At 45.5% G+C, this 22,359-nt stretch overlaps 1 protein-coding gene across 6 annotated transcripts in view; it reads left to right on the top strand.

Moving 5' to 3' along the window:
• The first annotated feature begins 245 nt into the window (after window positions 1-245).
• AKAP13 (A-kinase anchoring protein 13) overlaps window positions 246-22,359 on the top strand; it is a 192,297-nt gene continuing 170,183 nt past the window's right edge. For 5 of the 6 annotated variants that reach the window (XM_042875601.1, XM_042875600.1, XM_042875602.1 and 2 more), the window contains exon 1: window positions 246-334. The gene's annotated coding sequence lies outside the window, so the exon portion shown is untranslated. Of the gene's footprint in view, window positions 335-1,019; window positions 1,294-22,359 lie in introns of those variants that run through there. The other variant, XM_042875598.1, reaches the window with a different exon arrangement.

The raw sequence follows: 22,359 nt of genomic DNA, 5'->3' as shown, positions 1-22,359 counted from the left end.
AACCGAGCAGCTCCACAAACTTGAGCGAGAACCGCAGCCCACTCACAGCTGCCGCCTCCCCGCTCGGCCCCGGCCCCGGCCCCCCGCTCTCCGCCCGCTGCTCAGGGGCGGCCCCGCTCCGCGGCGGCTCCGGGTCCGGCGCATGCGGGCTGGCGGCGGGCGCGGCGGCGGTGCTCAGGTTGCAGCCGCAGCCCCCGGCCCTCCTTCCTGCCCGCCTCCCCGGGCGGAGAGCACCCGGCCCAGCCGCCTCTTCCCCCCCCCTCCCCTCGTCCCCTTCCCTCTCCCTTCCCTCCCGGCCCCGTTCCAGGGGCGAAGCCGTCCGCCGGGCCCCGCGGTGAGTGCTCGTCCCGTCGGAGTTTAGCGAAGGGCCGCTGTGGGGGGAAAGTTTTGGGGGGCGGCTGAAGCGGAAGAGGGGGGGAGAGCTTCCCGGGGTATCTCCGGCGGAAGGGGGCTGCGGAGGAACCCCCTGCCCCTCCGCGAGGCTTCCACCCTTCTTCCTCATCTTCATTAGAGCTTTTCTCCTCGCAACTTCGCGTCCCTCTGCTTCCTTTCATTTCTTCCTCGTTCTTTGCTTTTTCTTGCCTGAGTTTGGGTCGATTTCCTCGCGCGGCGCTGCTCTCTCCGCCGCTATTGTCTGCGGTTCTCCCCGCGGCGGTACCGCGCGGCCCCGAGCTCCGGGGGTACGGATGGGGCGAGCCCGGCCCGGGACATCGGCACCGTGCACACGTCCGTGCGTCCATACACACGGATATGCACGGCGTTCCTGGAGCCCCGGGCTGGCCCCCAGCCTCCCTCCGCTTCCCCTCTATTCAAACCATTGATATGCTGATGTAGGGGCGGGCGGGGGGAACCCTCGAGCTGCGCTGACGCAACTTTGTAGTCGCATTTGTTTGTTTCCTCGTTTATTTGTAGTCGAGTTTATCGCTACCGAAGACTCAGCTTCGTGCCGGGATCTCCCGAGCGACGCTCGCTGTTGGTTTTTCCCACCTTTGGGGCTGAAGTGTTTTGGTGCTCTGAAGTTGTTCGAAGGGTCATTGCCACCGGGCCTGGTTTGTGCCTTCGCGCTGCTGCTCGCTGATGTCCCTCTCAAATGAATTTATACCGCTTTGGAAGTGAATGTGGGAATTCCTGGCCGAGGATTGGCAAAGTTTGGACGTTTCTTAACCTGAAAATCATCAGAGTTTATTAATTATTAACTATTAATCCGCTGCCTGTGTCTGTGCTATGGAAGTCATGGAAAGGAGCTGGGGTTGGTGAGAGCAACGTTGCTGAGCTCTGAAGGGGCTCTGCCCGGTGAGCTTTGCTATCCTTGGAGCTTGGGCGTAGGAAATGTGATTTGTGAAGTTTGGAAGGGCACGCTGTGCTGGTTGTGGTTGCTCAAGGGATTGGGGTGCTGTGCTGGCAGCAGACAGCTGGGAGCCGTGCTGCTCCCTGTGGTCCCGGGCAGCCATCAGCCTTGAGGTGCTCATGGAGATATGTGATGCGGGAGAACTATGTCAGGCACGTAGAGCTCCCGAGCAGCGCTCAGACAGTTGCTCTGAGCTCTGCTCTTGTGCTGCCAGTTCTGGCTCATGCAATCCCAGTTTGGTTTTAAGGGGCCAAAGGACATTATCTTGCTTTCTTGCTTTTTTTTTTTTTTCTTTTTTTCCCCAGGCCTCATAGCAGAGTATGGGTGCGTTAAGCAAGGTGATGATATCTGGCATGAGTTCAGACCTGTACACGTCTTGTGCATGTATGGCATGAGTGTAGCACTGCCTGTCCTCTCAGTGCTGGTCTGCCCTGGGGCTGCTGCTGGCAGGGCTCGGCTGAGGGGTTCTGCAGGGCAGACAGGTTCTGTAGGCAGCTCGATGACAGGGCTCTGTGGGGACACACCGTGCCATGGCCTGGTGTCCCAGCCTGTGGCTTGCTGTGGTGGCCAAGGGATGCTTGGCATGGCCCAAGCAATAAGGGTGAGATGTGTTCAGACAACAGAGCACGGCACAAGTACTTCTAATGTACGGAGTCCTGCCAGGTAAGTGGAGGCTTTGAATCATGGTGTGGTGGAACTGGGAGACCCAGGGTTACGCAGAACTCACCGCTAATCTCCCAGCAGGATCTGCTCCTTACTAAGCTGTGTTCTGGTCCAGGGTATGCCCCTGTGCTAAGAGGAGGATTAAGTGCAGCTGAAGGAATCTGGTTATGCTATCCAAAGCCTGAGGTAGGGCAGCGGGCAATAAATTATACTAGAGGGGGAAAAAATGCCAGTAGGCTTATTGTGGGGTGTGCTCTGCTGGTTACAAGGGCAGGGGCTGCTGTTTTGTACTTCTCTGCTGGCATAGCTTTAAACAGATCTGTTTAACAAAAGGCAATGTAAGTCACTGTGCCTGCTGCACCTATTTCTTTTCCACTCTGAATCCAGGACAGCAGCTATCAGTTTTCCTGCCTGGTGTTCGGTGGTGTTCCACTTGCCTATCAAACAATCCTAGAAGCAGTGCTGTAGCTGGTTATCTCTGCCATCTCCATGAGTGCTATTAATGCTGTTTCTATAGGGGTTCCCCCCACACGGGCAATAAATAGTCTGGAGTAAATTAAACCATGCAGCAGATAAGTATAAAGTGCCTACATGGGTTCAGTGTTGCTGTAGTGGGGAAGGAGGGTGAAGGAGTTAGGAACTGGGGGTGAAAGGCCCCTCCTTGCCCTCACTGAATGTTCAGACACTGAAGTTGTGGTGCCACAACCTGACAGCACCGCTCTTAGTGTACGTGGTGATGATGGGCTGATGGTCTGTGTGGTCTTAGTGGTCTTTTCCAGCCTTACTGTTTGTATGGAAAACAAAGCCATGGATGTGGCGTGCTATCCTCTTTCTTTCTTTCTTACTTTTTTTTAAACCTGCCTTTCTCCCTTGCAAATGACCTTTATGCAGATGAAGAGGCAGAGCACATCCCTCAGAGCTGGCTGCTTAGTTCCCTTGCTTAGTGATAAGGAAATATGTTGGCAGCACTGCGGGGTAAGCTGCTATGCTGGGAACTTGGTGCTGAAGTCAGGCTGTACAGCTCTCCCTAAAAAACGTGCATCCATGTATTTCTGTTCCGTTCCCTTTGTCACACAAGTGAGGTGACTTGTCAGTGAATGCCTCTGGTGCTTTTTGTTGGTGCGGAAGGTGTCTGGCTGCAGTGCCTGTCCCTGTTTTACAGCATGGCTGATGATGACGATGGGAGATGTTACTGAGATAAGCCAGTGAGTTAGGAGTTAAGTTGTTCCCTTTTAAAATTCCTCAAGTCTGCAGTTGACTTCTGTGCATAGTGAGGATCGATGTCCTCTGCAAAAGTAAACCCTGACATTTATATTCTTTTTTTTTAATAGCCATTTTAGGTACACTCACATTGTTGAGCAAAGGGGTGTAATCGCAAATACTTTTAAGTAGTCAACAGTCCTAAAAAAGAATGCAGTGTGATAACTTGCTGAAAATAAACTTTAATTCTGTTGGAGCTGTACTTGACCTGTGTTATGTTGTCATGTGCTCTAACAGGATTTTTGTACGTATGTTAAAGGAGAAACCTGAAAATCAGAAGCTGGAAAATTTCTCGTGTGATTTTTGTAGTGGGTGAGAAAAAGCTGAAATCCTTTCTGGAATGACCTTGTGCTTTCCACAGCCCAAGTGCAGAGCTGCACTAGTTTGAGACCTCTCAGATACTGGGTTGGAGGAAGTCTAAGAAGAAAATACCCCTAAAAGTATGGCATGCTACATAGCTGCTTCTTGGTGGTGCTGTTTAAGATGTCTGATCACAGCCCTTGCAACTGATTCTGTTTCCTCCTGTAGCTGTGACTTCAGGTATTTTGGTGGGAGGGGAAGTAAAATGGGTGATGAATTCATTTAAATGAAGATGATGAATGCTAGTGAGACTTCTTGATGTGTATGATGTACAGTGAATATCCTGGAGAAGAGCAGGATATGTGGCATTTGACGACGATGCTCAGGACCCTGTGCTGAGAGCCTACCTGACATGCTGTGTTTCAATCCCAGCTGTGTCTCTGAGCTTTTTATCACCCGTGGCTAATGCAGATTGGAGCAGTAAGTTATGTTAAGACCTGTGACAGGCTCTGTAGCTTCATTTGAATTGTATCTGAAGTTCCTGGCAAAGTTACTTGGGAAAGTAAATCTCTTTCCCAATGTGTCTCTGCCCGCAGTGGTGTAGCTGCTGTGTAAGTCTGAGTGCAAAAGCTAATAAAACCATTGCAAACAAGTGCTTTGGCACGAAGGTCTGCCTTCAGACTCTTACACTGACTCACTCCTGCTTTTTTCAGGAGCTAACACACCTGTTGTGCATCACGCAGATGGTGGCTCTTGCAGCTCTTCCTGCTGGCAGCAAAGGGGCTGTGAGCATCCAGCATGGGCTATAGTAAGGAAGAGAAAATGTTGAATGGTAAGGTTTGGGTTTGCTGCAATGAATGAGAAAGTCTTGTATGGAAACCGCTTGTTTTATAGAGTCATTTTCCTCCTGAGCTTCCTTTGGGATGCTGGAGCTTTCGATCCCATAATAGTGTTTGGACAATGGATGCTAGGATGGAGGAAGCAGGTGTTAAAGGAAGGGGGAAGTGAGCTTTTTGGGGGAAGGGATGCAGGATGGCACTGTTTGGTGGTTATACACAGTAAGGGATGGGCCATGCACAGCACAGCATGCTTTCTAGCTGCTGGACCCCCAGTGAGATCACAGCAAAAGCAGAGCTCTCCTTCCTCAGGTGGAATCGCTTGGTGAGTCAGGCTTAGACCATTCAACTGAAGCTGTGTGTGATGAGTCTCGTTTTGTTCCATGCCATAAATCTGCACATCTGAAACTCCACATTTGGCACTTGAGGAGCGTTGTGCTTTGCGTTAAACACAAACCACCGATGAATGACTTTGGGTGACCTGGATGTAAACAGTGCCCCGTAGCGCGATCTGAACTCCTCGAGTCGGTGCAGATATCGATCCTGGAGATGAAAGCAAAGTGCTGCAGTTCACATGGCTACGTAGCAAATGTTTTTGCATCCGTAGCTGAAAGACTTCCCACACGGGGAGCACCGACAGCGCTTTGCATGTCTCCGCGGGATTTGCAGCCCAGGCAGGAGCTTCCCTGGGTGAGGCCGTCAGTTTTTCCATTGCTGAGTGCTTTGCAGCCGCTCCACCCATTTTTATGATGAGTGATCATCGTCTGAGAGCACAGCCCTGCACGAGGTGGTGAGCAAACCTTCGGTTGCGTTGTTTATGTAAATGTTTGTGCTTTCTCTTCTCCTAGCAGCTGTGGTGAAGGTGGGTTGTCTTAGCTGAGGGCTGGGTAGAGAAATTAATACTAAACCCCCTTTTTATGTACTGCTGCAGAGAGAAGTTTCATGCAACCAGCATCCATTTCACAGCTCCAGGTGACTCCTTTGCACTTCTGTGTTATGTGAGGCAAAACATTACTGTTAGCTGCAGGTTTTCCAGTATTAAGCAGTGCAGTCACCAACAGGAAAATAAATAGGTCTGTCATGGGGTTGTGTTGTGCTGGCTTCAGTGCAAGGACCAGTGCCCCATCCAGCCCTTGTTTGATGTGGGCTCAGCTCTGTGGCCTGCTGTTGGCTGCTGCTGCCTGATGGAGAGCTCAAAGGCTGAGGGTTTGAGTCCTGGCTGGGTTAAAAGTGCCCTTTTGTGTGCTGGAGTGGGCGTCTTGCTCAGCTCGTCTGGAAAGTGTTGGGGGGAGTGGGGTGATGGGGAGACAGTGGGGTGTTGTGGAATGGGGTGATGGGAAATCGTCACTCGGTCAATGTTCTGTGATTAAAGCAGAGCTTTGGTCCCAGTTTTAATGGGTTAACTTAGAAAATGAGCCAGCTCATTGCTGGAAGGGCTCACAAGCTGGAACTGGGGAGAATAAATGTGTTTGCATGGACGTTAAGAGGATTAATTGTTTGCAAAGTAGGAAAATTGAAGTAGTACTCAAGAGGTAACTGGCTGCACGTTCGGTACGTATCGTTGTTTTTCCCACCTTCCTGTTGGACTGTATGCAATGTTTGTCCATCTGCAGAATCCATCCAAGTTCCACATTTTTCTTTATCTGGGTATTTTACTCTTCAGCCCTTCAGCTTGCTTATGGGCAGTAGTAGCCTAAAGCAGGTAAATGTTCTCTCTTCAGTTGGGCTACCTGCTGAAGAGGTGGGCTTCCTTCTGCAGCTGAAATGAGCTTTGTTTAAACTGCACAGTGCTTAAGACCTCTCTGGTTTTTGCTTGATCAGATTAACTAGGATTTTGGCAGGACTTTGTGCTGCTTTTTCTTAGCCAGTCAACTTGCATGTTGAGCCTCCAGTAACTTTCTTGCTTTGTAATCTCAAAGTTCAGAAGTCATCAGGCTGCTGGAGAATAAAGGGAGATCCTGTCGCAGAGGCATTGAACCTACAGAAAGCCTCCACTTCAGGGTGCCAACAGCAAGTTCCAAAATGATGGATAAATAGCAATCCCACAGTTACTGTATGACTGCGTTGTGCAAAACGAGGGAGTGTTTGAAAGGTGTGAAAATGAAGTGTTTTCAGTGAGTGTAACTTTATCAAGTGTTTCGTGCTCCGTGTGCAAGGCTTTTTTTCTTTTTTTCCCCATAATTTGTGATATCTTTGCTAACTTTTAGTAAAGATCCAGTCTCATCAGTGCTTCTGATATTAATTAAAATACTGTTTGCATAAATAAATACCTGCATGTATTTATCCCTTGGGCTTATGATAGTGCAGTGCCAAGAGAAAACTTAGGCCTTTTGGTGGAAGTGAGCTTAAACTCTGCTTAAATCTTGTCTTCAGGAAAGCTGCAGCACTTGGTGTTCCCTTTGTAAGGGTTTCCTTTGGACTGTCCTAGCTGGTGCTGGCTGTGAGCTGCCAGATAACTGGGGAATGAAGGATGAGGTTTAGGTTTGTATCCATCGCACCCCAGGCATTGGGGTTGGGTTGGTGCTGGTACTGGGCAGACCACGCTCACTGGTTCTGTTCACCTCCTACTTTCTGTCAGCTCTCTGATTTCTGTTAGAGAGTAAATCTGCCATGCCCAGCCCGGAGAGGCTCTGATGCAGCCAGGAAATCGAATAACTCCTGATCTATTCTTAATTTCTTGTGTTTCCTGTGGTTATATTGTTTGTGTTACCAGCCCTAATATTTACATACCTTTCAGTGAGCTTTTCTTTTTTTTTTTTCTTTTCATAAGATTCTGCTTTGTTCCTATGCCTTGCAGAACAGGTTCTTCCATTTTTTTTTCTAATAACCAAACAACTTACTTTCTCAAAGGAGTGTGGGGGGGGAAGAACATTAGAGGAAACACCAAAGGGAGATATCTAAGAATAGAATTGTTTTTTGCTGATGATATGCTAAGACTCATTCTAAACTTGCATCTACCCTTCCAAATGTCCTTGGGCTTTTTGAGAGCTTTGTAAAAACTCCCTGCCTATCTGATGATGTATTTGTGAGTGCTGTATCTGAATAGCAGATACATTGACAGTTGGCATTTTAAATGCAAAGGTACTTCTGTGAAAATGCTTGTGAGAATGAAGCTGTGCTTCCCAGTGTAACAGGGATGTGCCAGCCATGTGCTTCCCAGTGTAACAGGGATGTGCCAGCCAGTGGGCTTTGCAGTGCTGGTATTGAAAATCAGTGTTGGTGAATGCTGTCCTGCTGTATGGCTCTGGAAATTCTAATGCAGGTTTCCCCTATGAAGCGAGGAAGACTTCACAAAGTATTCTGTCCCCCAAAGAAACACACATCAGCCTTTTCTTGCAGCTGTCGTTCTTTAGTGCCCATTATCCCACTGCTCTTCCAGTATACATTTCCTTAAAAGAAATAAGGCAGAACGTGAGGATTTCTTTGCACATCTCCCTGCTGTGAAATAAAACCCATTAGATGGGACCTCTAAGATGAATAGTGGCTGGACAACCTGTCTAGTTCTGCAGCGAGATCCATAAAGAGCATTAGTCTCAGATTTGCTTTGGTAGTGGAGCTCTTCTCCTCTCCGTGAGGTTCCTGGTCTGTGCAGGGCTCACCAGCACCACAATTGACAGGGAACATGATGCAGGGTGTATTGCATCAATATTTTGAAGCATGGAAACCCTTAAAAGCTTAAGAAAATACCAGTTTTCTTTTTTTTCCTCTTGGTGCTGGGGGTTGAGGCTGTTGTTGGATGCAGCCTGAGCACAAGGCTGCTGTGTTTGGGGTGAATGAGGCAGCGTGAAGAGGAGTAGCTGATTCCAAACCTGTTAGGGCTCAGGATGGAGGGCTGGGCGAGTGCTGCAGGAGTGCAGTTATCTCTGGAAGACAAAACCTGTGACTTGTTAAGATTTAAGAATGGTAACATGAAAGGGTTTTGCTTTGCCCCCTCAACAAAGGCCAGGGTGAGATGCTCTCCTGCTGCTCCGTGTTTTCCTTCATTCAGCTGCTGGTGGTATGGTTATTTCTGCATGTAAAGAAATGTAAATAACACCAAGGTAGTGAACCCGACGTTCCCAGCTCCTTGGAAGCATCCTTGAATGGAAACATCTGTCCATGAGCCCTCTGCGGTGCGCTCGCACAGCTGCACCGTTATGCTTTGCTCTGGGCAGAGCCTTACGTGCAGCCCAGCCCTAGCGAGTCTCCTTGGCTTTTGCACTTGAAACCAAGCCCTGAGCAGGAGTGGGAGGGAAGGAAACTCCATGAAGCTGCAGCAGCAAGCACTGAGAGGCAGGTGGGAAACCACCCTGCTAACGCTCGGGGCTTTTTTTTGAGCCTGAACTGGGAGAACTCAGTAAATCTTTGCTAAGTGGGCATTAAAAAAAAAAAAAAAGTCCAAGAAGTGAAGTAAATAATGCGGGAAATACGTAATGAATGTTTCATGATTGGGAGAGATGGTAACTGGGGCTCAGCCCTGAGCCTGCTGGAGGATGTAAGTAGTGACACGGGTGGGTTCTGTGCAACAGGAGCATTGGCAGCTTTGACTTTTCATGCAGACTTTGTGCTCCCCTTGTTGCTGGTTTCCTGTAAGCTGTCAGCAGTGCTGTCAGAGCTTTTGGAGATTTTAAAACAGGTCAAAAATCTCCCTCTTACGTTGCTTTGGTGCAAAGCAGGATTGTGTGGCTGGATTCCCTTGGGGTTGGGGGTACAGGGGTTGAATTCAAGCAACTTGCTGTGATGTGTCTATGAAAATGTTTCTGTGTGTTTTTTAAAACATCAGTGTCTTGTTTGTTGGATTTTTTCCTTGTTGTCAGTACGTGAAATACTGTTTCTCTAAGGGAGTTCTTAGCTCTGCTCGCCAGCAAGTAATTCAGCATGCAGTGTAGCCAGTTCTGAAAGAAAAAAATAAGAAAGATGGGTTATTCATAACATAAATGACATACTTGGAGTTAATTAAGATTAAAAGTGCAGTGAAGACAAGCCAGCAAGGGTTTCACTCTGCTTTGACTTAAAGCCTGCATCGGAACCTGCAATCGAATTTGAGCTGCCAATTCAGCTGCAGTGTAAAATGCCTCCCTGTCTCAATTGGAGTCAGCTAATCCCAAATTTGAAGTGATTTAGGGTGGGGTGTTTTTTTTCTTCTTGTCATTGGGCATATTTACAAAGAATTATTCCGATTTTTGTTTTCCCCTCTGAGTCATTTCTAACTTCACCGCGATCATTTCATAACGCAGAGGGGATTGCTTCTAATGTCTCTTCAGGATTTCCAGCACTGTAAATAATTGCTCAAGGCAAAGGTACGCTAACGTTATGTGATGAACAGGAAGTCTACAAATAGCTGTGGTGTTTTGCTGTGATTACATCTGCAGTGATGCAGGTGCTTGGTTTTACCCCGCTCGGTGAAACCAGCTCTCCAAACAGTGCCATTTGGCAGAGCACGCGAGTGGGGCGGTGGGTGGGTGTCTGAGGGAAAGTACAGCAGCAGAATTGAATTCAAGGGTTAAAAAAACCAAGCACCACCCCCTTCTAAAAAAGAAGTGATGTGAGTGATGCTGGATGCTGTGAGAGGATACCCTGTTTTGTTGTTTTTTTTTTTCTTTCTGAGTTTTATGACCTTGTGTCATTGGGCTGTGAGTTTGTTTGGGAACACGCTGATGCTGGAGAGGGGATGATATTAACATTAACAAGCAAACAGGACTGTTCCCCTGGGTGGTGATTATAGCCAAAAAGGTCTTGGAGGAGTTTTGGGAGAATCTTGGCTCGTATTCGTTGAACTGAACTATCAAGAGGTCTGTGATGTAGAAGAAAAAGGAATGGGAAGGAAGGAAGCGGGCTGGGAGAGGTATGCACAAGATAAGTGGAGCAGCACTCAACCTATCTCTTCCAAGTCACTATTCCATGTGGGCTTGGAGGTTTGGAAGAAATTGCTCTGCATGTGAGGGGCAGAAAGTTGCAGAGCTGTGCAGAACTGTAGCGCAAAGGTTTGTAGCTGGGGAATGTGCTGATGTCTTCAGCTGACTTTGGCCTCGATGTCTTGGGAGACATAGTGGGGCATTCATGGTGTGGTATCATGTTCACTGTGTTAATGCTTATCACTGATTCTGAGTGCTTCTCTCAGTTTGGGGCATTCATAGTACCACAGATTTGTTTCAGTTGGAAGAGACATTTAACGGTTGTTAGTCCAACCCCCATATGATGAGCAGGGACACCTACAGCTCAGGGTGCCCACAAGGAGCAAATCGTTCATGAAGGAATGACTCTTATCAGGAGTATGACTTCTCCAGCTATTTATACAGAAATAGGGCTGCATGTTCAGAAAGGGAGAAGCATAAATATTCCAAGTGTCTTGTGAGTCCCACAGTTACCACTGTAATTATGAATGGCTCTCCCTGTGAGACACAGTGATAACTGCAGTGCTGCCCTGTTATAAATACAGCATCTTCTGTGCTATTGTTCAAAGACTCCTTTGGAAGCCTGATTTAATAGTTGAGCTGAGTGAATAATTCAAAAACTTTTTATCAAGTACTTGTTTAAATTCTTAAATGAGCTCACCATAACCTTTTTATGCACCCCTCCTGCATGTGTCACACAAGTATTAGAATAATTGAGTTTTACTAGCGCAAATGTTTCTGTGAAGCAAATTTTCAGAGCTTGATGTACGACTGTTTATGGAAAGGGGAATGTTAAAATCTTGCACACCAGTGTCCATGCCAGAAACTCTCACTTGCTTACTTAGGGAAAGGGGAGGGGATGCGGGACCCTCGACTTCATTTGAGCATTCCCAGCTAAGCCCTTCGGTTAGGCTGACTGATATGCAACTAAAAATCTGAACATGTGGCTAAGGGAACTCCAGTTGTATCTTTTTTCCAGGCCTTTCTAGAACAGTAGCAGTACTGATGTTAAAATATTTGCTTTTTTTTTTTCTCTTTCTGGTAAGTACTGTTTCTGACTTTATTTTCTTCTCTCCCCTCTTTCTATGAGAGCAAGCAGGACATTTGAGCTGTGTCTGCTTAGCATCACTGCATAGCTGAAAATGCCCATGATCCTTTTTTGAGTTGGGTCTTCTCATGGTATGAAGTCCTGCTTTTGGAGGAGAGCCTTGCTGATGGGACTTTGGGATTTTGGTTCTCTTTGACTTCTGTCTCTGATCTTTACTTAAAAACTCTTCAAGCAGATGAAATGCGTGTTGAGAAGTGTGGGTGTTGTGCTGAGCATAGCTGCAGAACGTTGAACTTGCAGCTTTGTGTGGCAAAGCAGATTGTTGGAGTGACAAAGAAGCTTCTATTGAAATCCTCTGCTTCCTTCAGTTGCGATGTTCCAAGTGTTAAAGGTACAGAGGCTGGAAATCAGCCAGGCATTCATCTCTAGGCCTGTAAAATAGTAACAAAACAAAGCCGTAGCATGATCTTCAGAAGTAGTAGCGCTTGTTTTGGTTCTCAGAAAGTGCCCCCAAAAGCATGACAACAAATGGTCTTGGATGTGCAGAGGTCAGCCAGTGATGTGTCGGAGCCCAGCAAAGCTGTTCATCTTCGGGTTTCCTAAAGCTGTCACATGCACTAAGTCTTATTTTAACTGCAGCAAGGTGAGCTGCATCCAGATAAGTGCCAGTGAGCATTGGTCTGTTGTGACTTCTTTTTTCCTATTGTGAAAGCTGTTGACTGAAGAACACTTACTCTGTGCCTTTTTGTTTCCTGGCAGTGCAGTGAGTAGCAAGGGTTCATCAGCTCCAAATTGCTGGTGCTGGCTACTCAGACTTGAAAACAAACACAAAGGTTTGGGCCCACTTTCTTTGCTTGTTTTTAATTAATTATTTGTACAACAGGGGTTGTTTCATGGCAGGAAAGACCCAACGATCTTACAAAACGTGCAGAACAAGCAGGCTCTGTCTCGTCATCCTATTACGACACTCCCACCGTAGGCAACACCCTTTGTATTGTGACAAACTTGCCATTATTAGTGGTGTAAAAGTGCACATTAAGTAATCTGAATGATTGCTTTTGTGCATTGTATATCTGTAACAGGATATTGTGTCCTAGCCATTGCAATGCAAAGAATGAGTAAAGACAGGTAAGCAATATTGCTTCCATTTATTATGTGGGGAATACGAGACGTGGCTGCTTTTGATGAAATAAATCCCCTCTAAATCTGAGCGTTTGCCAACTAAGCTGTTGTAGTTTACGATGGAAGCTGTTGATTGCAAGAGGCAATATCTCCAGTGTGAGGAGGGTGAGTGCCAGCTCTTTGCCTTGAGTGATGTGTGCAGAGATACAGGCTGGTGGCAGAACTAAAAGCAGCTGCTGTCTCCTGGTTCCCTTCTCCTGTGCTTGGTTACCTTGTGCTTTACATCTTTGCCCACATAGAAGTGTAATAAGCATTTCATTATTTTTGCCTGCCTTAATTTCATTTAGCATTGTCAGAGGGAAAGCTGTTAACAACTTGACATTTATTTGGAATGGATGGAGTCATGAAGAATAGCACAGTTGGTTTCTTCTAAAGCTGCATGCTGTTTTCTGCTGCGAGTGTTTTGATTCTTGTTTATTTTGCAGCTATTTTGGGGAAGAATAGTCTGGGAGAAGGGAAGGAAGGGGCAGGCTTTGCCCTTGCAACCATTATTGTTAGCCCTGACTTTTGGTAGAAGTTAGCTTCTTTAGCCTGACCTTTCAAGACTTGAGAAATGTGGTTTTGTTTGTATTTCCATCTTTTTACATTTTAAAACAATTGTAACTGTACCAGACTGTTTGAACGTTAATGGGGGGAATGGTTTTCAGTGTCCTGATGGAGTTTCCAGGCAGCTTTTCATTAGCCAAGTACTACACCAGGCTCTCAGTGGTCGGGTTTGCTTGGTTAGCTCGGAGAATCTGCAAAGCAACTGTTTAAAATTGCTGACACATGTTAAATAATGTGGAAATCGCCATCCCACTCCACTGAAGTCTGAGTGCTCATGTCTGGAACACGAACAGGATCTGACCCTGAAAATTATACGTGAACTGTCTTAATCTGGAGAGCATTTCCTAGATGGTGTCTTTCCTCTGACCCTGGGTGGTTTATCTGGTTGGCCTTGGGTATTTTTGATTTTTCTTTTTTTAATTTAACTTTTCTAAAAGAGTGAGCGAGGGGAAAAAAAATCTGTTCTGCCTTGTTGGTGTATTTTTGAATTATTCAACCACGTTTGTGTATTTAGGAATGCTAACTTAAAAAAAGAAAAAAATAATAAAGATCTTGATTCTGATTGAGTATCAAGAGGAGCCCAGTTGGCAGCACTGGGACCTACCATGGGCCTGCTGTGTGCTGTGACACTGGGGCTGATCCATATCATCACAGGAAATACGGAGCAGCCTCAGGACTTGAAAAGCCCTGGGACTGAGTTCTGAGGTTGAGTGCACCCTCAGCATGTTTGCAGACGATGCTAAGCTGGGTGGTGCCGTTGACATGGCAGGAGGAAGGGATGCCATCCAGGGGCACGTGGACAGTTTTGAAAAATGAGCCCATGTGAGCTTAATGAGGTTCGACAAGGCCAAGTGCAAGGTCCTGTGGGTCCTCGGGTCCTTTCCAACCCAAGCTGTTCTGTGATAATTCTAGCAATAATGCTATTAATATAATGCTTACCATTAAGAAAAAAAAATCATCTTCCATCTCTGTCTTGCAAACTTCTGTTGCTTTGCTTTGGAGCAACTGTAATCAGCCCGTACAGCTTCCCTTCCTTCTGCTGTGAATAAATCTGACCACCTTATCTTCTCCATCGGAAAGTCTTCCCTGTTTAACAGCCTCTCTAGGAGCACATATAAAAGGGGCTTTCACTAGCAAACAGGAAGCAAAATGAATAGAGGAACTTTTGATAATGGCCTGTCTGTCTGAGCACAGGATCAGCCCAACGAAATTGTACCAGTCTGGTGAATGATAGTGCTTCAGCTGGGGCCAGAATTATGAGTTTTTAATCTTGAAACAAGCAAAGACTTCTTCCTCTTAAACAGTCATCAGCTCCCTCTTTGATTTGGGGCCTGCAGACATCCATCCTCAGCCAGTTTGTTTTTGTTTTTTGCTCTTGCTGAAGTCTGCTTTCATGAGTTTTAACGAGTCTTGGGTGAATTTTTGTGCAGCAGTGGTTGTGCCCACATGCTCCTGCTGATGCTGCCAGTTACTGTCCTGTGTGTTTGAGCAGTCTGCTTTTTAGGCCCATGATAAGTTCTTGCATTTCAGCTTGGCTCATTGCTTTAGGCCTGGCTTGTCTGCTGCATAGCACTGGTTTTATTGCAGGCCGATACGATCGACGTTTAGGAGTTGCACTGATGTAATACTGGCAACACCAGTGGAAAATGTCCTGTTGTTTCTGATATGTTTGCTGCCTGAGGAGCATCTTTTTGTCACACGTTGCTGTCTGAAATGCAGTGTGATTCAGATTTCTTATACTAATTGAACGAGAGTTTTATCCTGCTAACTACAACGTTGCACTTTCCTGCGTCGTTTCAGACCCTTTTTCTTGGATTTTAGTAGTAAAAAACCCTCAAATGGCAGCTTTGCTTAGGTAAAATGAAGCAAGACCTTTTTATGGGCCCTTTTTTAGAATCACTTCCCCAATCTGAATTCTTCTGCGTGTTGTGTTGTAATTGAGAGCTGCCCACCAGCTGCACTGCGTGTGCTGTGGTTTAGGCTGGAAGGATGTAGTAAGCAAAAGTAGGGTAGTGCCTGTAGTACGACACGAGGACCTCATTTATTAATTTAATCACATGAAGTGGACTTGATGTGCAGAATAATGAAATACAGCTTTCGTCTGCGTGTTACTGCATCATATTATCAATTTATAAAAGTTGGTTTTTCCATGAGTTTCTCTGCTTTTTTTTTTAATTTTAATTTTTTTTTTGGCCTTTTTTGGGATATCTGTTTTGTTGGCATTGCTTACTATCATTTTGTTAGGAAACAAAAGCGTGTTACTTTTTCTCCATCCCTTTTTTTTTCCCCCTCTATTCCCTCAACAGTTCTTGGAAAGAATTTTTGACGTGGAGGAGAAATCACAGAAGGCTCAAGATTTGTGTGTTTGTTTATTTATTTTGTCCCTAACACTGTGAGAAATCAAATACACCCTTTCCCCCTGCACACATCCATTCTCAAACCTCTGAAATGGTGTAGCCAAGCTGTCTGGTGACAAATGGGGTTTCTGAGGGCTGATTGCAAGCACACCTTGTTTATTTCTGAATACACATGCAAACCTTGTTATTGTGCTTTTAAATACTGCAGAAAATGAGCTCTCCTCCAGCCCAGCTGTGGTGTGCTTGAAGAGAGGGACCAACAGAGCACCGCTGTGTCAAAAGGCACTGTTTTCCTTTTTGTGATGGAGGGAAGAGTCTGACCCCTGGTGCAAAGCAACAAGTGTGCCTGTAGATACGCAGCGTATCTGACATGTTAGCTGGAGTTGCTTGTGATCCTTTATGAGATCAAACAGTGACTGTAGCCATCAGAGGCGAATAGAGCACCCTAGCATTTGTGCTTGCAACTACAGATGATGTGCTGCTCTTTATGAAGTGTCTGTGTAAGGGTTTTCTCTCCATTTTGTGCCGCAGGACCCAGGGCTGTACCCTTCCTGCCTCCCTCCCTTATGATCCCCTTCCAGGGCATGGCCAACTTGGAAGCTGCAGGCCCCTGTCCCATGAGATCACAGACCACAGCGGAGTGAAGTTAATGCAGTCTCAAGCCAGATCTTTGCTTCAGTCTGCTTCTTGATGGCATTTGTTCCTCTTCACACTGGTCCTGCAAAGCAAGAGAGCCGTTAGGCAGCAGCTTGAAATCCAGCGGATGAGCAGAGCCTTTTAACTTTGTGTGTTAGACACATCTATGAATATGTGCAGAGCTAGCTAATAAATAACCCGGGGAAAGGTGGTTAAGAGGAAAGGACATAATTAATCCTGTCGTGCACTCGGCTTTAAAGTTGAGTCCAGAGTGGTAATGCATTATGCTAGAAAGGTAAACACTATCATTATTCAGCAACAAAATGCGCATGAGGCTGACATTGTTTTCCTCCCTTCGATTTAATAATTTTTTTCTTTGCACCAGTTTTAATATCTGAGATGTCCTTGGGTACAGTGGAAGCCCAGTGAGGCCCTACTCTTTCCAAAGGGTCGTCACTCCTCTATTTTAATTCAGCGAGTGCTGCTCTGCTGACACAGACCGTGTGCTGTTCCAGAAGGCTCTGACTGTGTGTGCTGTGGTGCTCAGCTGTCATTCCTGCAGTGCGGGAGGGAATTGGTTTTATCAGGTGATCCCTTTTCAGCTCCCCGCACTGCTGTGTTTGACCCAGGTCAAAGTCACTTATCATATAGAAGAAAAATAAACCAGCCCTTCCCCCAGTGGTGGAAGAATACCTGTTGCTTATAGAGGTCTTCTTATTGGAAGATCATAGAATCATTGAGGCTGGAAAAGAGCACTGAGATCACCTCATCCAACCGTGAGCCCACCTCCACTATGCTCACTTCCCATGTCCCTCAGTGCCACGTCCCCACCATTCCTGAACACCTCCAGAGATCTCTGTGTTCTGAGCTCTCTGTGTCTCCCTAACAAATTACAGCGCTCAGAACTTTTTCTTCTTCCCCTGTTCCCACCACTGTCAGTTTAAAAGGGCCTGGTAATAAAGCAGTGTTGTAAATTATATTTCTGTGCTCCGTCAGGGTTCTTCTGATTCCAGAAAGCTTGCAAAACTCTCAGGAATGTGGAGAGGAAGGGGACTCCTTCCCTGATATGAATCCAAAAGATATTGTATGTTGTCAGCTCACACAAGCTCTTTTTCTTCAGAGTATGACAGATCTTTTCTTCTTTTTATTTTTTTTTTAATTTTTTTTTTTTAAGTTGTTGAGATTTTGATCAAAAATTGATCACCCGTGGTGGATGGCATGAAGCACATTGAGTAGAGGGGTTGCTGTCTGGTTGATGTGCTGTTTATTTGGCATCCAGTAGTCTTTTTATTTTGCTGAGGCAGATGCAGGGTTCCCCAGCTCCTCAAGCACGACCGTGGGAGAGATGTGTTGGTTTTAGGTTTCACCACTTGAGTGATGGGGTTAGCCCAAGACAGAGATACATCTCCGGGTATGGAAATGCTCTTGGCCCAGATCTTGTCTAGCGATGTAAAGCCTGAGAAAGGACCAGGAGGTCAACTTGAGCTTCTTAAAAAATGCAGTATATGTTCATTCTGTGGCATGTTGCTGTCTTTTTTTTTTATTATTATTTATTATTATCCTAATTTCAAAAGGGAAAAATTTGGCTACAAGCTTGTTTAAAAGAAAAAAAAAAGCTTTAATTGTAGCCTAATTTGCAGCCACGTAATTATTGGTATCAATAACATTAAAGCATTAATGATTAGGAACTTTAAGAACCTGCCTCTTAGCACCTTTCCTCCATCTCATCTGTCTTCTTACTGCCCAGCTGGGCAATCTTATCAATCTGCAGACACTAGGATTTTTTTTTTTTTTTTTTGCACAGATAGCAATAGCTATGTAACTAGTATGCATTTCTCCTAGCATTTGTTCCAGAAGTAAGCTTTCTCTGTTCCTGTCAGTTAAGTGATTGACTTTTTTGATGGTGTGTAGAAAAGTGAACCTCTGGAACAAGCTAAAATGAACAGAAGCTTGTTTCCTCTTTGCTCACATAGGCATTTATTCACTTCCCCATCTGCTTTGATTTTGAAGATTGCTCAGATTCTTCCTCTGTCTGACCCACTTGGCATAAGCTACAGAAGATTATCTTTCTTCAATAGCCAAGTTTATAGGGCTCCAGCTTATTTGTAAGTAATCCTTTGAGTTTTGAGTGCTGCCTTTCTCTTCCTTCCCCCTTCAAAAGCTGACTTACTGCCATTCATCTACAAATGGGGAAATGCTGTTGCAGCCTGTAGGTGGAGGGGAGAGTTGGCTCAGAGGCTTTGCAAGAGGACATGGAAAATGTCTGACAGAAATCAGTTTGCATTGAAGTGCTGGGCTCTACAGTTACTAAACCTTTGACTTGTATGTGTTTGTAGATATAAATGAGTAAGAAGAGTAACAGAATGAATATATTTGTTTTGGACTTCCCTAAATAAAGGAGTGGTAAAAAACCAAAAACATATGAAGGGCTCGAGGTGATCATCTTGCTGTCTTTAAAACCCAATTTCGTCATTTCTTATTGCTCCAAGTGAGACCGTTACCTGCTGTAGTCCTTTGCTTCTGCTCTGAATGAAACAAGGGGTGATTTCACATCTGCTTTTTCTTGGTAGCCTGGTATTTACCACAAGCATAATTCTGGCTTTTGGCTAGCTTTCCTCCTTCGTCCTTCCTTAATTCTCCTGTGCTTTCTAGCTTTTACACTGCTCCCAACTACAGGGTGGTTTTTGTTTTTGTTTTGCTTTTCTTTGTTGGCCTTGGTGTAGATACAGCTTTTTTCAGTGGACTGTGATGTTGTGCAGAGCTGCTTCTCTCAGCTTGAGTTTCCAAGCCTTGTGACCCATGTGTGGCCCTTCTGGCCCCTGGATAGCCAGAGGCTGCAGCCCTTTGCAGTGAGAGTTGGTCTTGCTTTGAACATGTGGGATTCCAAGTATTTCCTATTAGACATACATGTAGTATAAACAAGCTGTTTTGTTTAGTATGAGCTTTTTATCCTGTTAGGACTAGAGATCTCTTATAAAGCAATTAATATAACTTTAAAACTAATATTTGTCATTATTTAAATAGGCATAAATCAGGATGTTGTAGCAGAAATGCTAAGTTGTGGCCTGAAGCATTGATTGAGCACCTGGTGGGAAGGCAGGGCCAACCCAGGGAGCTCAGGTGCATGCAATGCAATGTAATGCAGCTGAGTGACCAGAATCCACCCCTTTCCAGCCCTCATTTAAGGGCTGGCAGTGGCAGGGGGGAGATCTGGGAGATCTCTCTGGAGCTCCCTGTGTGCCTGAGGCCTCAGTTTTTCTTCCTTTGTTTCTGCATCCCTAGTTGCTACGTTTGGGCTTGTACTCATTTGCTACAGCCTAGGATTGTGCCACTCTGCTGTTATTGCTGTACTTTCCATCACATTGTAGCGTTACAATGACATGCAAAGAACATTGATGTTCCCAGCATCACAAGGACCTGATGACAGATTTCCTTGGACGTAGGTTGTGTACTTTTTTTGCTCACTTCTTTATTGAAGTTGTACACCAATTTCATAACCTTTTGAAACTTGTGTCAATGACAGAAGGGGTGTATGTATTGTGGTGGACACAGGTTTCAGTTTGAGTTGTAGAATACATGTGGGAAATATAGGATGTTGGGGATGGTGGATACCATGTGGGTCTGTTGGTGCAGTACCTTTGCTGCTCTCTTTGGCTTGGTACAGGAGAGTCCAAATTGAAATATTTAAACTGGAAAGGGTTAAGCAGCAGATTGCTTGCTGCAGTAAGTCTTTTAGGGGGTTGAAGGATGAGACTAGTTCCAGAACTGTCATGCTGTAGAGGGGTTTCCATGCTAGGCTGTTAGGTGCGTTAGAAAGGGAAGCAAGAAGCTCCTTTGTTTTTAAGAAATTTTCTAACTATTCCTATAGAGGGAACAACCAAGTGATCAAGTGCCTGTCTGAATGCCAGTGCATCCAGTGCCATTGTATTGCTGGGAATCAGTGTTAATTTCATGGAAAAATGAAGCTTAGGACTTGAAAAAGGTGGATGATAATGAACGTGGGGAGGGAAGGGAGGAGAATAAAGGGTAATAGGGTGACCTCTGGCTGTCTGACTTTGTTTATGAAGTAGCTAATGTTCGTCTATTATAGAAAATGTAAAATCTTACCTCCAAGGAACTTGAGTTCAGTGGGTGGAGGAGTTCATAATGTTTTCAAGGCTTGCCTTCTGCTCATGATTCATGAGTGACTTCAGTATCTTCACCCACTGAGAGCGGTTTGAGCTTTAGTTCATCAGGCTTTTCAAAAACTACAAACGTGCAGATGGTGAGGGGCTGGGAGGGAGGGAGGGAGCCCTTGGCCTCTGTGCAGTGGTAACACTTAAAACTCATATGGATACAGCTCGCATAGACATCCATTTCAACGTTCCCATGAAAAGCTTATGAGTTGGCAAGATTTCAAGGGCTGAAAAAACACTCTGTATACAACATGTTTTATTAATGTTGAAGGAGTAATGTTGCTCTATTTCAACGTCTGCCACTGCATGGAATCAGTTCAACTTGTAGACTTTAGCTTTTCCCCCAAATAAAACTAAGGTGTGCCTTCACATCTGCTTTCTCCTAGTAGCCTTGTGTTAATTGGGTAGACGCACCTCCAAGCTTTGGCTAGGTTTCCTCCTTCTCCTTCCTTAATTCTCCTGTACTATGTGGAGAATTCATGTTTCTTGGCCCTCAGTGTGTGCTGAGAAACGCACTCAGTGTAAGCCTTGATGTTAAGCATCACATCCCACTTACTTTCCATGATGACTTTTTGCCTCCTTTTAAGCTGTATGTGAAGGTGAATGTGAAATTGGGCAGCTGAGAAAATGGTGTAGCCTCTTAAAACTTGGCAAGTCTGGTTGGCATAATGGGTGACTTTTTTTTTTTTTAAGAAAAAAATATATTTTTAAGAGAAATTAGTGTTGTTAAGCACGAACTTTCAGGTGAAGTTTCTGAAGATGATTAATTTTTGCAGCAGCCGTGATGCTGGGCCGATAGACAACTCCAGCACAAAATCCCAGTTTACAGTTCCCCAAATTGGTGTTACTCTTGTAAGATGACCTCTGCATGGGGGCTGGCTGGTGAACAAGGCATGGCTGCGGGACAGCTGAAGTGGGAGCGCCTGCAGTGCCCACGGCATCGGGTTGCACACTGAAAAAGGAGCCTGGATTCAAATCCTGAACACTGGCTTCTTTCAGGGCTGTGCAGTCTGCGTGCAGGGTACTGCAAGCGTTCTTGGGGACTGGGAAAGAAGTGAGGGTATGTGACTACTTGCAAGTAGTTTTTGCTTCCTTAAGTGAGATTGTTGCATCTCCTCCTTATTCTTCTGTTTTGTGGGTATTGATGCATAATTAACGAAGCAGTTGGGGCACTCTGAAAGTGTTACAGGATTATAAAATGTTATCGCATTTATATGTGTGTGCTCTTAAAAGTTGAGGCTTCCAACTCCCACTGTGCATCTGCTTGAATGGGCTGTGCAGGTTCTCCCTACCCTGGTTCTCTCATCTGCTCATTCCTCCCGCTTGACCAAAGCCACCAGATCTTCCTGCCATGTGTTCAGCAGTCTGTCCTTTGGAAATCAGTTTTCTTGCCTGCTTTTCCATCCCAGCCCCTTTGAAGCTAATTAGTGCTGTCTTTTCCCATTACCCTGTTGGGTTGCTTCAGTAGTGCCATGGACGTGTTGGCCTTCTTGCCCAACTGAAAACCAGCTTATTTATTATCTATCTGTTTATAAAGAAATGTTTGTTTGTTGGGTCAGAGTAAGCTGTACTTTTAAATAGGCTTAATTGTAGAACTATTAGGGTTGGAGAAGACCTCTAGAATCATCTAATCCAACTGTCCACCTACCACCAGTGTTGCCTGATAAACCATATCCCTGAAATATATCACCTGCAGATGAAAACTGGGGTCTAGCATTGGGCTCTCTAGCTAGAGATGCAGAAATACCACCTGCATCACCAAAAAATGAAATCCCTTCCTTTTGTAACAGAATGGAAGCTCCCTGGGTCTGTCTGTTACCTATTTGCCCCAGTATCAGTGCTCACAGCTGACGTGCTCTGAAAGAAGAAAAGCTCGTGTAACTCAGTCTGCTTTCCCTTGCTGAGCCAAGGCCTTAATTCAAGCATGGATAAAGCCAGGAATTTGATCAGGCCTCCTAATGTTGGTCACACTTTGAACGTAGTGAAATGGAGTAGAGCCGAGTTACAGAAGAAGAGGTTTTTCTCGTGAGATTTGAAGTGTTTGGCATGCCACTGAAAATGTGCAGGAATTGTCCCTACCGAGTTCCCCGTACTCAGCTCTTTGCTTGTATTCTGAGCAGTTAAAAGGGAATAAT

Source organism: Lagopus leucura, unplaced genomic scaffold (assembly GCF_019238085.1).
Source record: "Lagopus leucura isolate 7727_CA_CO unplaced genomic scaffold, USGS_WTPT01 Super-Scaffold_100015, whole genome shotgun sequence".
Classification (NCBI taxonomy): Eukaryota; Metazoa; Chordata; class Aves; order Galliformes; family Phasianidae; genus Lagopus; species Lagopus leucura.
Note: the sequence above shows the minus strand (reverse complement) of the source record. Positions and strands in the feature narration are given on the sequence as shown.